The following is a 13,593-nucleotide window of genomic DNA, read 5'->3' on the forward strand; positions in this document are numbered from 1 at the left end:
GTGGTTGAGAGAGCAGAGGAGGGTGTTTTGAAATGGTTTGGGCACATGGAGAGAATGAGTGAGGAAAGATTGACCAAGATGATATATTTGTCGGAGGTGGAGGGAACGAGGAGAAGTGGGAGACCAAATTGGAGGTGGAAAGATGGAGTGAAAAAGATTTTGTGTGATCGGGGCCTGAACATGCTGGAGGGTGAAGGGAGGGCAAGGAATAGAGTGAATTGGATCGATGTGGTATACCGGGGTTGACGTGCTGTCAGTGGATTGAATCAGGGCATGTGAAGCGTCTGGGGTAAGCCATGGTAAGCTGTGTAGGTATGTATATTTGCGTGTGTGGACGTATGTGTATACATGTGTATGGGGGTGGGTTGGGCCATTTCTTTCGTCTGTTTCCTTGCGCTACCTCGCAAACGCGGGAGACAGCGACAAAGCAAAAAATATATATATATATATATATTTTTTTTTTTTTTTTTTTTTTATACTTTGTCGCTGTCTCCCGCGTTTGCGAGGTAGCGCAAGGAAACAGATATATATATATATATATATATATATATATATATATATATATATATATATATATATAGCGGGGGGCTGGAAATCCTCCCCTCTTTTTTTTTATTTCCCAAAAGAAGGATCAGAGAAGGGGGCCAAGTGAGGATATTCCCTCAAAGGCCCAGTCCTCTGTTCTTAACGCTACCTCGTTAATGTGGGAAATGGCGAATAGTTTGAAGGAAAAAAGATATATATATTATTCATTATATTTTATTTTTTTTTATTTTGCTTTGTCGCTGTCTCCTGCGTTTGCGAGGTAGCGCAAGGAAACAGACGAAGGAAATGGCCAAAACCCACCCCCTGCACATGTATATACATACATGTCCACACACGCAAATATACATACCTATACATCTCAATGTACACATATATATACACACACAGACATATACATATATACACATGTACATAATTCATTCTGTCTGCCTTTATTTATTCCCATTGCCACCTCGCCACACATGGAATAACATCCCCCTCCCCCCTCATGTGTGCGAGGTAGTGCTAGGAAAAGACAACAAAGGCCCCATTCGTTCACACTCAGTCTCTAGCTGTCATGTAATATATTTATTATATATTATATATATATACATTGAGATGTATAGGTATGTATATTTGCGTGTGTGGGCGTGTGTGTGTGTACATTGTGTATGGGGGTGGGTTGTGCCATTTCTTTCGTCTGTTTCCTTGCGCTACCTCGCAAACACGGGAGACAGCGACAAAGCAAAATAAATAAATAAATAAATATATATATATATATATATATATATATATATATATATATATATATATATATATATATATATATAATGTATATATATATATATATATATATATATATATATATATATATATATATATATATATTCCATGTTTGGCGAGGTGGCGATGGGAATTAACAAAGGCAGACAATGTGAATTGTGTGCATGGGTATATATGTATGTATCTGTGTGTGTATATATGTGTGTACATTGAGATGTATAGGTATGTATATTTGCATGTGTGGATGTGTATGTATATACATGTGTATGGGGGTGGGTTGGGCCATTTCTTTCGTCTGTTTCCTTGCGCTACCTCGCAAATGCGGGAGACAGCGACAAAGCAAAAAAGAAAAGTTATGTATATATATATATATATATATATATATATATATATATATATATAAAATAAAAAAAAAAATGAGAGGGGAGGATTTCCAGCCTCCCGCTCCCTTCCCTTTTAGTCGCCTTTTACGACACGCAGGGAATACATGGGAAGTATTCTTTCTCCCCTATCCACAGGGGATATATATATGTGCATATAATGTGTGTGTGTGTGTATGTCTGGTGTTTTTATATACATGATGTTTGTCTTACATTTTGCATCCAAGTTTTGTAATGGATGTTTTTTCTGTTTTTTTAGATTCCTGGTGATGCCACTGTGATGTCGAAAGCTCGATGGAAATATGGTACAATGGAAAATTTTGGAGGACTGGTGTTTGAGCACCCACCTAATGGTAGAAGAATATCAAGAAAATTAGAGGACATAAAAAAGATTAATAATTCTAAATATGTAAGAGAGATGTGTGGTAATAAAGAGTGTGGTTGAGAGAGCATAAGAGGGTGTGTTGAAATGGTTTGGTCACACGGAGAGAATGAGTGAAGAAAGATTGACAAAGAAGATATATGTGTCAAGAGGTGGAGGGAATGAGAAGTGGGAGACCAAATTGGAGGTGGAAAGATGGAGTGAAAAAGATTTTGAGTGATCGGGGCCTGAACATGCAGGAGGGTGAAAGGCGGGCAAGGAATAGAGTGAATTGGATCGATGTGGTATACCGGGGTTGACGTGCTGTCAGTGGATTGAATCAGGGCATGTGAAGCATCTGGGGTAAACCATGGAAAGTTGTGTGGGGCCTGGATGTGGAAAGGGAGCTGTGGTTTCGGGCATTATTGCATGACAGCTAGAGACTGAGTGTGAACAAATGGGGCCTTTGTTGTCTTTTCCTAGTGCTACCTCGCACACATGAGGGGGGAGGGGGATGGTATTCCATGTGTGGTGAGGTGGCGATGGGATTGAATAAAGGCAGACAGTGTGAATTGTGTGCATGGGTATATATGTATGTGTCTGTGTGTATATATATATGTGTACATTGAGATGTATAGGTATGTATATTTGCGTGTGTGGACGTGTATGTATATACATTGTGTATGGGGGTGGGTTGGGCCATTTCTTTCGTCTGTTTCCTTGCGCTACCTCGCTAACACGGGGGACAGCGACAAAGCAAAATAATAATAAATAATTTTTTTTTATTATACTTTGTTGCTGTCTCCCGCGTTTGCAAGGTAGCACAAGGAAACAGACGAAAGAATGGCCAAACCCACCCACATACACATGTATATACATACACATCCCCACACACACATATACATACTTATACATCTCAACTTATACATATATGTACACACACAGACATATACATATATACACATGTACATAATTCATACTGTCTGCCTTTATTGATTCCTGTCACCACCCCGCCACACTTGAAATGACAACCCCCTCCCCCCACATGTGCACGAGGTAGCACTAGGAAAAGACAACAAAGGCCACATTCGTTCACACTCAGTCTCTTGCTGTCATGTATAATGCACCGAAACCACAGCTCCTTTTCCACATCCAGGCCCCACAAAACTTTCCATGGTTTACCCCAGACACTTCACATGCCCTGGTTCAATCCATTGACAGCACTTCGACCCTGGTATACCACATCGTTCGAATTCACTCTATTCCTTGCACGCATTTCACCCTCCTGCATGTTCAGGCCCCAATCACTCAAAATCTTTTTCATCCTATCTTTCCACCTCCAATTTGGTCTCCCACTTCTCCTCATTCCCTCCTCCTCTGACATATATATCATTTTTGTTTATATATATATATATATATATATATTGTGTAATAATCATATTGGGGGAGGTGCAAGAAAGAAATATCAGTTGATATACAATGAAAAGTCATAGCAAGGATGCCTTTTGGTAAACAAGTGAATACCCAAATGGAGGCCAGGTGTGTTCAAGTGTGAAGGCAATATTTACATTAAAGATTTTAAGTAAAATTATTACTAAAGGGGAGACCTAAAAGGTTCTTGGTGCCAATTTGAGGGATTTATGAATGAAAGGTGTAGGATACTTTAACTTGGATCCAATAGAATATATCTTCTCAAACTCATCAGTATGCTCTGGACAGCAAATGCGTAATGCCCTAAGGAATGTTAACCGTTATGTTGATGAGTAATAATGGATATATTGAGCATGCATAGGTAGGTTTTTTGTACATCCTTAAAAAAACTTGTTTCCATCCCTATGGATCATGCAATCTAAAAATGAAAACATTCCATTATTTTCAATTTCTACAGTAAAATTGATGGAAGACACTAAAGTAAAAGAAAAGCTTGTAAATTTTATTTGTTGGCCAAAGATCATCCACATACCTAAACCAAATTGCATTGGAGGGTAAGATATCCTTTAGTAACTTTTTTTCAGACAATTCCATGTGAAGATTACTTAATACAGGTGAAAGACAGTCACCCATTGCCATACCAAATTTTTTTAGCATAATATTCTCCATTAAATTGAAATAGTCATTTATACACAATTGTATTAATTCGGTAAAAACACACAAACAGGTATATGAATATTTTCCAAGGTTTCATTTAAATATTCTAAGAGGTCATCAACTGGAACTTTTGTAAACAGATGAAACATCAAAGCTTACCAGCTTGAAATCAAAATTAATATTATTTTGTTAACCAAGTCTACATTGTTCATGAGAGGTTTTGATATCTATAATCACTGTGACAGTTTGTGATGGAGGCTACTGAACTCACAATGCGTCTTGCTGGAAAATTTGGTTTGTTTTGATATTACAAAGATAAAATTTTGATTAGAGAACCATTATCTTTCAACAACTTCAGTTCTTTACAAGAATTAAGAGCTTCTACAGAATTCTTATTTAAATTTCTAGAAGCCAAACAAATATACATAAATGTTCCATATCAACTTTAAGAAACAGTAAAGATATATTTTTTTTCAAACTTCGCCATTTCCCGCGTTAGCAAGGTAGCATTAAGAACAGAGGACTGGGCCTCTGAGGGAATATCCTCACCTGGCCCCCTTCTCTGTTCCTTCTTTTGGAAAATTAAAAAAAAAAAAAAAAAAGAGGGGATCAGAAGTTAAATTTTGCTGTTACTTGGCACCTCACACACCGTCACCTGACGAGCTGAATCCACCAAAGTCTCAAGGACAGGAAGTTTCAGTTGACTTGCCAGCAGCACCACCACTATGACACGTTTGCTTGGAGCTACCTGCAATATGGAAAGGCACACACTTAGTAAAATGCTTTTGTTCACTTTTTTTTTTTTTTATACTATGCTTACATCTCTTATTCCAAAACAGCAGCAGCTCACACACTTTCACCTGCTGGGCTTAATGCATCCAACTCAAGAAAAGCAGCTTCCCTGGACCCGGCAGCAGCACTACCACCAGCACCAACCTATGGTGTGGCAAGTGCAGTAAAGAAAATTGCAAATTAAATCAGAGGCATTTGTAATTTTTTTCGTTACTTGACCAAACACTTACAGATGTACTTAATAAATTGAGACAAAGAATAGTCGTTTTTTTATCAAATACTTCTTACATCTGCCAATTCACTCATTTCAAAATTCTAAAAAACTAACCTTAATCACAGTGCTTCTGACATGCCAAGGCCTTGTATTGCTGCACCACTGGATGTTGTGCATCACTTCCATTGCCCTCTCACTGTCAGGATCCTTCATGTTTTTCTCTCATGGGAAACACCTCAGATCTGGCACTGGGTCATCTGCAGCACCTGCCTTCTTCTCTCTTCCCGCATGCACCTCTCTGGATTTTCCACTAATACCAAATGTAAACCCTGAGAATGCTGTGAGAATCCTCTCTAGGCATGAGCACACCATGCACAATGACCTAGGGATTCATATGCAGCTGCTGCAAACACTCAACAGTGAATTATGAAAATCTGAATGTGAAACTTCAAAAAATATTTGCAAAAGAGGTACCTGTTAATTTGAATTTCCCAAATTATTGCTTCCAATATACGTATGTAGCTACAGGAACAAAGAAAGGCCACATTTGTTATCCATTCTCCACCTGTGGTGTGTAATGCACAGAAACCACAGCCCCTTACAAACCTTTCCTTGATTTCATATGCCCAGGTTCAGACCACTGACAGCACAGCATCCCCTGTATATCACACCACTCTAATTCACTGTCCTGTACATGCCTTTCACCCTCCTAGTGCTCATAGTGCTTAAGCACCTCACCATGATCAATACATACATAAAAATCTGAACTAACAAATCAATGCAATACTATCCACCTTACAACATTTCATATTTTACTAGGATATATATCCCCTAATACAGTTCCACCTCAACATGGCACTCAAATCCATGCAACCATTCAAACCACTTTATAACTAACCATCAACCCCAAATAGAGAAACAATATAACAATGTGAATGAATTCTGGTCTTCAACTAATGTTTTTAATGTTTCATATCAGAAAGACCAATTCTTAAGTAGGATGGATGTCTCACCTATTTTCAATTGAACAGCTATTAAAGTTTTCTGTCCAATGCCCATTAGCTTCAATTCAAATGCCATGGTACAGGCTTGGTGTGCACAACCTCTCAATTCACTCATCCATCCTAAACCCAGTCTGTTGTGGCAAATGAACTTTAAAAATATAAATATATAAATACTTCTTACTTTTCAGTTTTGCATACAAAGTTGATGCATCAAGTAAGACGAATATCAACAGGCACAGTATCTAGACATACACTGTCTTCACTGCATCCAAAAACAAATAATTCCAAAATATACAAGGACAGTGTATCAATCAGAATTGTGGTTGGTGGTTGCACAAAACTAACAAAAACCGAGGTACTGTTTTCCAAATCAATGACTATACATTTAAGATTTTGAGTATAGCTGAGGATAACAATTATAATAACCCAATTTACAATTAAGCACTTGTTCCAATAATGTAAGAAATATTAAAATTAACCTCCATATACATCCTATACAGCCAACCAGACCCTGTTTTACATGAATTTGTAGTTTTTTAGTGTATGTTTCAAAAGTGCATCTTTTAACCATCTTTCTCAATTCAACTTTTCACCCATATAACATGCAACATGCCATATAAACGTAAGTTGGGTCTTCTCCTAACCATATAGAAAATTCTCTCAACTAATCTGTACTGATATTTGCAATTCATCCGAGTTAGTAATCTATGTAAAATAGACAGGTATCACCAATATTCTGCAATATCAAGAAGTCCAACTTACAGGTATAAGAACACATGCTTAGAACTGACAGAATTTTAGATAAATTTAATAACAAATGAAAATTTTGGTTAACTGAAAACTAAAAAATTTTCTATGGTTATTACAGTGAAGCATCATGTTACCATTCTACTAGTGTAAGTATGTAAATCCCTTTCAGTTTCAATACAATTCTGTTTACATTATGATCAATCACTGAAGGTAGCAGGTTTGGAACAAAAAAGAGATAGAACAAAGTAAAAGGTCAAGAAAACTTCCTTTGTCAAGTACTTTACAGAGTACTTCAAAACTAAGACATTGGAATTTCAATTTTCCCAGATCTCATAAAAGTAGAGAAATTCTCTTGACTTTTCCTGACCCCATGGGAACCCTGTACAATAGCACTACTGCTGGATGCATGGTGACTGCTTGAAGCAAGGTGCGACTCTTCATTGCTAATGCCTCGGGAAGCTTGTTGCTGGATGATTATGCAGTCTTAGCTTTCACAGAAGCACTTTAACAACTTTCCAGCTAAAACTTGCCTGGCAAGGTAAAAACTATAATCCTTACCTTATTTGTTCAGGACAAACATAAAACTGAATGAAAACTTGTTTTCTATAGTCTGTAAGGAAACCACTCAGGTAGGAGACAATAATTACAGAGGCCTAAGCATAACTGTGGATAACCTTAAATGCAAAGCATACACAACATGAGTAAAATCACTGTAAAATAACATCTTTGGAAAAAATATGTAGACTCTGAAAACAACTTAAACACTGGGTAGACTAAGCCAAATGACACTGGGCAAACTAAGACAAATGAAAATACAGTGTTCTCTATTATCTGCATTTCAGGTATCAACAATACTGTTATCCTAAACACATCAGAATTTATCCACAATATTCTGGATTACAAAAATCTTACAAAAATCCACATATCAAATTCTGTAAATACAAATATCTGATACATGTTTACATTGCACCATAAATATTTCCCTCTCCATTCTGTGTACATCATTACTGCTAAATATGAGTCAATCAAAGCTACTCAAAATTTTAGATATAATGTCTAAAAGTACAGCATAAATAACATTGCAAAGGAGACTGATTCATGCATATCACAAAATATGACTTATAAATGAAGTTACAATAAAAGAAACTTTCTTAAAAAGTAAATGAAGTTAATGCCTCAGAAAAATAACCTACAATTACTTCACAAGTATAAAATGTGCAAAATTATCTTTAATTTGGCATCATGTATTAATCCTAAAGAGTTCAGCTTATGAAGTTTTACTATGCCAAAGTAAAATAAGGTACACCTATCCATGAAAAGTTATAGCTTTTCACAAAATAGTTTAACTGTCAGAGGAATTCTTAATTACTTTAAGTTTAAAAGTCTTTTGATAAACAAATTCTTATCTGTAATTTAAAAAAGATCAATTTGTAAAAGGGTTTGAAGTTTTATCTATTTCCATCATAAGAAGGCTGACTATCTACCACAGTTTTCTGTTATCATTATCATCAGGGATAAGTGGAGACTCTTGCCATGGCGACCACCTTCATGGGAGTTCCCAGGAAAAGGCATCAGAGATACAGAATAGAAATAGAATGCAGTGGATCAGGTATGGCCTATGGCTCACTCTCGCATCCTCAACTCATGCCCAGTGTGTAGCAAGAAAGCAAGGCTGTACACACACTTTCTTTTTCACTGTATACTAAGTTGACTTGTCAAATTAGACCAATGTTTCAAGTCATACCACCACACACAAAGTGATTCTGGAGCATCTGATCCTACATCAATCCTCTTCTATCTATATGTCTGATGCCAATTCCAATTGGAACTCCCTTAAAGGGGTGACCACGGCAACAGTCTCCGTAACTAAAGGACTCCAGTGGTGCTTCTTAGCCTTTAGTGCCACACCCTTAACAAGCCACTGGCAGAAGGCAAGTCTAGCAGAGTGTTTGCAGTCTCCTAACTAATGCTCCAACCAACTGCTTCTCCCTAATGTTTCTACCAAATAATCCTGCCTAAATGTTCCTACCTACTACTTCTAATATTTTGCCAAAAGGAAGGTCTAGCACATAGTGTTCACCAGAGTATAATCTAGTTACGAAGAATGAGCTGCAAGAGTTAAGTGTTGTCAAGTGTTACATATTATAAGGAGAGATTGTATGTTTGTGGACAGAATGCCAGTAGTCCATATGTTAGTGAGGCAGAAAAAAAAGACAGCTACCTGGGTCAGAGGAGTGTAACTTGACAACCACTAAAATGCAGGCTCATTAAGCAAATGTCACTAACACTCCTGATACCCATATAGGTAGTACTGGTAACATACCTCCCTGGTTGTTGGCTGCCTATCAACTACTACCTACCCACTGATCACCAGTCATAGCTTTCACATCATGATATATCAAAATCTATTGTAAACTCTTCCGCCAATGTTATCATCAATGTCATTACAGGTTGAGCATTCCTAATCCAAAAATCCGAAATGCTCCAAAATCCAAAACTTTTTGAGCCGCAACAGGATGTTACAAGTGGAAAATTCCACACCTAAACACATTATTTTTCAATTGTATCAATAGTATTTCATACTACTTTACTGTTAAGTACTTTTGTTTGAATAAATGTAAGAAAATGATTGCTTATCAGTAGCATATAAATTCATTGTCAGGGAATGAAGGTGATGCCAAACAACCATAGATTGTCCACATGGGCAGCTGAGGTTGTGACACCTTAGCTTTCTGATGGTTTAGTGTTACACAAACTTTGTTTCATGCACAAAATTATTAAGAATATTGCATAAATTACCTTCAGGCTATGTGTATAAGGTGCATATGAAACATAAATGGATCTTGTGTTTAGACTTGGGTTCCTATCCCAAGATATCTCATCATGTAAATGCAAATATTCCAAAATCCAAAACACTTCTGGTCCCAGGCATTTCAGATAAGGGATGCTCAACATGTAGTAACACAATATTATTATTATCATCATTATCAATATTATTATCAATGTTGGTGTAATTATGTACATATATTTCAACTATCCATCTATTACACACACCACTTTTTTTTTCTTTTTTGGATATGTGCTACTTGCTAAGGGTATGGAATAGAGGTGCGCTGATAGTATATATCTTTCTGTATTTTGAATTTAATTAGCTTGAATGACAGTCTTAAACAAATAACCCAAACAACACTGGCTATTACAGAGATAGTAAAGAAGCGAACTAATAATGGTACCATAATATGCATTTCCTAAGCAGTGCACATCCTACAAGATAACTTCTAAGAGGTTAAGGGAAATAAATAAGCAAGTCAACAGCAAATATGGAATAGATAAAAGTAATGTGAATACTTTATGCAATTCATGAAGCTTATTCCCTCATTGCTCGATGCTAAATTAGTTTCTATTCTCTACTTATTTCCTCTCATCAATTACTTTTATTCAAGGTAAATCCAACTACAGATATCTTTTTCTAAAGATACTAAAACAAACATAGCCAGTCTATACTTGAGCTCATTTTTCCTTAACTAGGTTATCTATTTGTTTCTTCTGTATATTTAACAATTAATGCATACACTCATTCATGTGAATATTCATTCTTCTAATTACTTACACAGCATCTCGAATGGTTGTCACAATGTGCCATTACACCACATTTCAGGAAACCAATTCATACTGTTCTTCCATACATGTCTCTCACTCACCTGAATATTCAGCCCAAATAACCATGAGCCTTTTACACTTCATCCTTCCATCTTCTTGGTCTCCTCTTCTCTATTTCTACTTCAGGCATGTAAGATCCTCTTAACCCTTTGGAGACTCCAGCTGTACTCATATGACAACTATATCTGGAGTCTAGCCATACTTGTACGTGTTCCTTCTTTCTGTCTTCATTTATTACTGAAGGCATGCTATATCAATAAGTGAAGATGCTTTAGGTCACAAGCAACTATAATACGCACCATGAAAAAATTAATCACAGAGCCAGTTACCCTTGTCATATAATGGAGGAAGGTATGGCCCTGGCATGCAAACTAATAAAAGTAGTGATGATTCAGCAGATGCTGAACTGGGGGAACTAGGATAAGTTCTGTGCATATCAGTCATCCACCCATGGTGGTAAAGGAGACAAGAAAATGGAAATGTCAACAAATGTTAACAACCAGGATGCAAAGCAAATGGTTTAGTTTAAATGATTTCTTTAACTTTCGACTCTTCTTGATATATCCTATAAACTGATAACCCAAAGGTATTTTCTTGAATATTTCAGCAACTCTCCATCTTGGGGACCTACCCAAATATTCTTGACTTTAGTTATTTAACTGTCCTGTCCATGTGTCTAAACCCTTTCAATACACTTTAGTCCACTCACTCATATTTCACTTGCTGCCATACCCCTCTCTTGCACTGGTGGAGGTGCGGGTGGAACTTTGTTGTGAATTTAAGAAAGGAGGAAATGATATGAGAAAGGTAAGGTGGTGAAAGTGAGCTTCAAAAAGAGGCTTGTGAGAAAATACCAAGAGATAAGATGAAAAACAACTTATGGAGAAAGGAAACATGTCTGGGAGAGTGGGTGAGGAATGAAAGGTACTCATGGAAGCAGTGCTTACATGTGTAGGGAGACGTGTGTGGCATGCAAGATGGTAGGATGTGGGGATGTGAGAAAGGGTAACCCGTGTTAGGAAGTCAAGCCAATTATGAATGAGCAAAGAGAGTTGTATGGGCATTATCTGCCAGGAAGGCATCCTAGTGATGGAGATGTCCATGAGGAAGCAGCAGGAGGTCAAGAGGAAGATGATATGGCTGAAAACAATGGAAGGATACAAAAATATTTTGGATGGAAATGAAAGGTGTGAAGAGAGCAACTGAAAAAAAATAGCCAAAGTTGAGGAAGTTAACAGGGAAGAGGTAACAGGCAAAGAGGGTAAGGGGAAATAGTGTTTTGAAGGGCTGTCAGATGTTTTAAATGATAGGGTAGATGTGGGGTGTTTGGGATGTTAAGGTATACAAAGATGCAAAGTTAGAGTCTAGGCAAGTGGTTGGAGAAAAGATAAGAGGTGGTGAATGCCTTGAGTAACATGAAGAGTGGCAAAGAGACTGAACTGAATGGGAATGCAGTTGATTTAAAAAGGTAGGGGTCGATGCTGCTGGTGTCTCAGGATATTCAATGTACGTATCGTTTGAAGCGAGGTTTCTGAAGGTTGGTAGAATACTTGATTAATGTCATTTTATAAGGCAAGGGCACAAAAGAGAGGTTGAGGATGTTAGAGTCACGTGTTTGCTTTAAAGAATCAATGTGAGAAATACTTAGAGAAAGAAAAGGATTTGTGTGTGCCATATATGGATCTGGAGAAAGAATACATTATGGTTGATAGACATGCTATGTGGAGGGTGTGAACACTATATGCTGTGGAAGAAAAGCTACTAAAAGCAGTAAGGAGTTTTTACCAAGAAAAAGTTGTTTTTAAAATGTATAAACCTTACCAGAAAGAACAGACAACTCAATTTACAAACATTGATTAAGTTTTATAATTTTTCTACCTTGCTGAATACATTACTATTATTTTTATTTTACAACCCCTGATTTTTTCCCCTAATAAGCTCAGTCATGTGTTCCTGATGCTACCCCACAAAAAAAAAAAAGGGGGGGGGGGTCCTAGCAATATACAAATCTAAGACCTCTTATCTAAGAGTGTACTGCAATCAGTAGCAAGGACAAAGTGGAATCTTTTGAAGTGAAAAGTTCTTTAATGACATGGCATTTTCAAAGGTGATGTCACACGTACATTATCTGTCTATCTATCCATCTATCAACATCTCTGACGCCTGTTCATTTCTGGAACTCTCTAAAGGGAGTAGCCATGGCAATAGCCTCCATAGTTTGTGAACTCCAGTACCGCTTCTTAGCCTTTAGTACTTCACCCTTAACAGACAACTGGCAGGTGGGAAGCATAGTGCAGTGTTTGCAGAGGCTCCTACCTGATGTTCCTACCAACTACTACTACCCAATGCTCCTACCTAAAACTATCGACCTACTACTTCTATCTAATGCTCCTATTATTTTGCCAAAAGGTAGGGCTAGCACATAGCGCTCACCACAGGAAAATCTAGAGTTATGAAGAATGAACTGTGTGAGATGAATGTGTCGAGTGTTATGTGTGACAAGGAAAGATTCCATGTTTGTGGACAGAATGCCAGAAGTCCATGTGTGGATGAAGCACAGATAAAAGAGAGCTACCTGGGTCAGAGGAGTGCAACTTGACAACCACTGAAGTGCTGGCTGACTATGCAGCCATCATTAACCCTCCCAATACCTAGGCAGGTAGGACTGGCAGTATACCTTCCTCATTGTTGGGTGCCTACCAACTACAACCTACTACTTACATTATCATACTTTGTTATCTCTCTTGGCCTTGATTACCACCTACAGACATCTGGGCATGGAACTGGGAAGGTTCCTGAGGTATTCTAGGTACATGTTTGAGTAATATGGTCTTGGATCTAAATGGGAGGAAGTAGTGATAAAGTGTTGCAAGAAGCATCCACCTGATAGTGTGTTCTGAGTGCCTAGTGCAACTAGAAATCTTAAGTGTATCCACATTTTCCTGCTTTCAGGCAAGAGTTTGTGCTTTCTCCATCATAAAAAGAGAAGAGCCAACCATCTTGAAGTACGGATGGAAAAACACAGCCCTAAGAAGT

At 37.5% G+C, this 13,593-nt stretch overlaps 1 long non-coding RNA gene across 1 annotated transcript; it reads right to left on the reverse strand.

Moving 5' to 3' along the window:
• Positions 1-3,968: 3,968 nt before the first annotated feature.
• LOC139758033 (uncharacterized) lies at positions 3,969-5,251 on the reverse strand. Its single transcript, XR_011714750.1, has 2 exons — positions 4,998-5,251; positions 3,969-4,885 (listed from the first exon to the last, which is right to left on the reverse strand). It is a non-coding gene; the product is annotated as an uncharacterized lncRNA (long non-coding RNA).
• Positions 5,252-13,593: the final 8,342 nt, after the last annotated feature.

This window comes from Panulirus ornatus, chromosome 29, assembly GCF_036320965.1.
Source record: "Panulirus ornatus isolate Po-2019 chromosome 29, ASM3632096v1, whole genome shotgun sequence".
Lineage (NCBI taxonomy): Eukaryota > Metazoa > Arthropoda > Malacostraca > Decapoda > Palinuridae > Panulirus > Panulirus ornatus.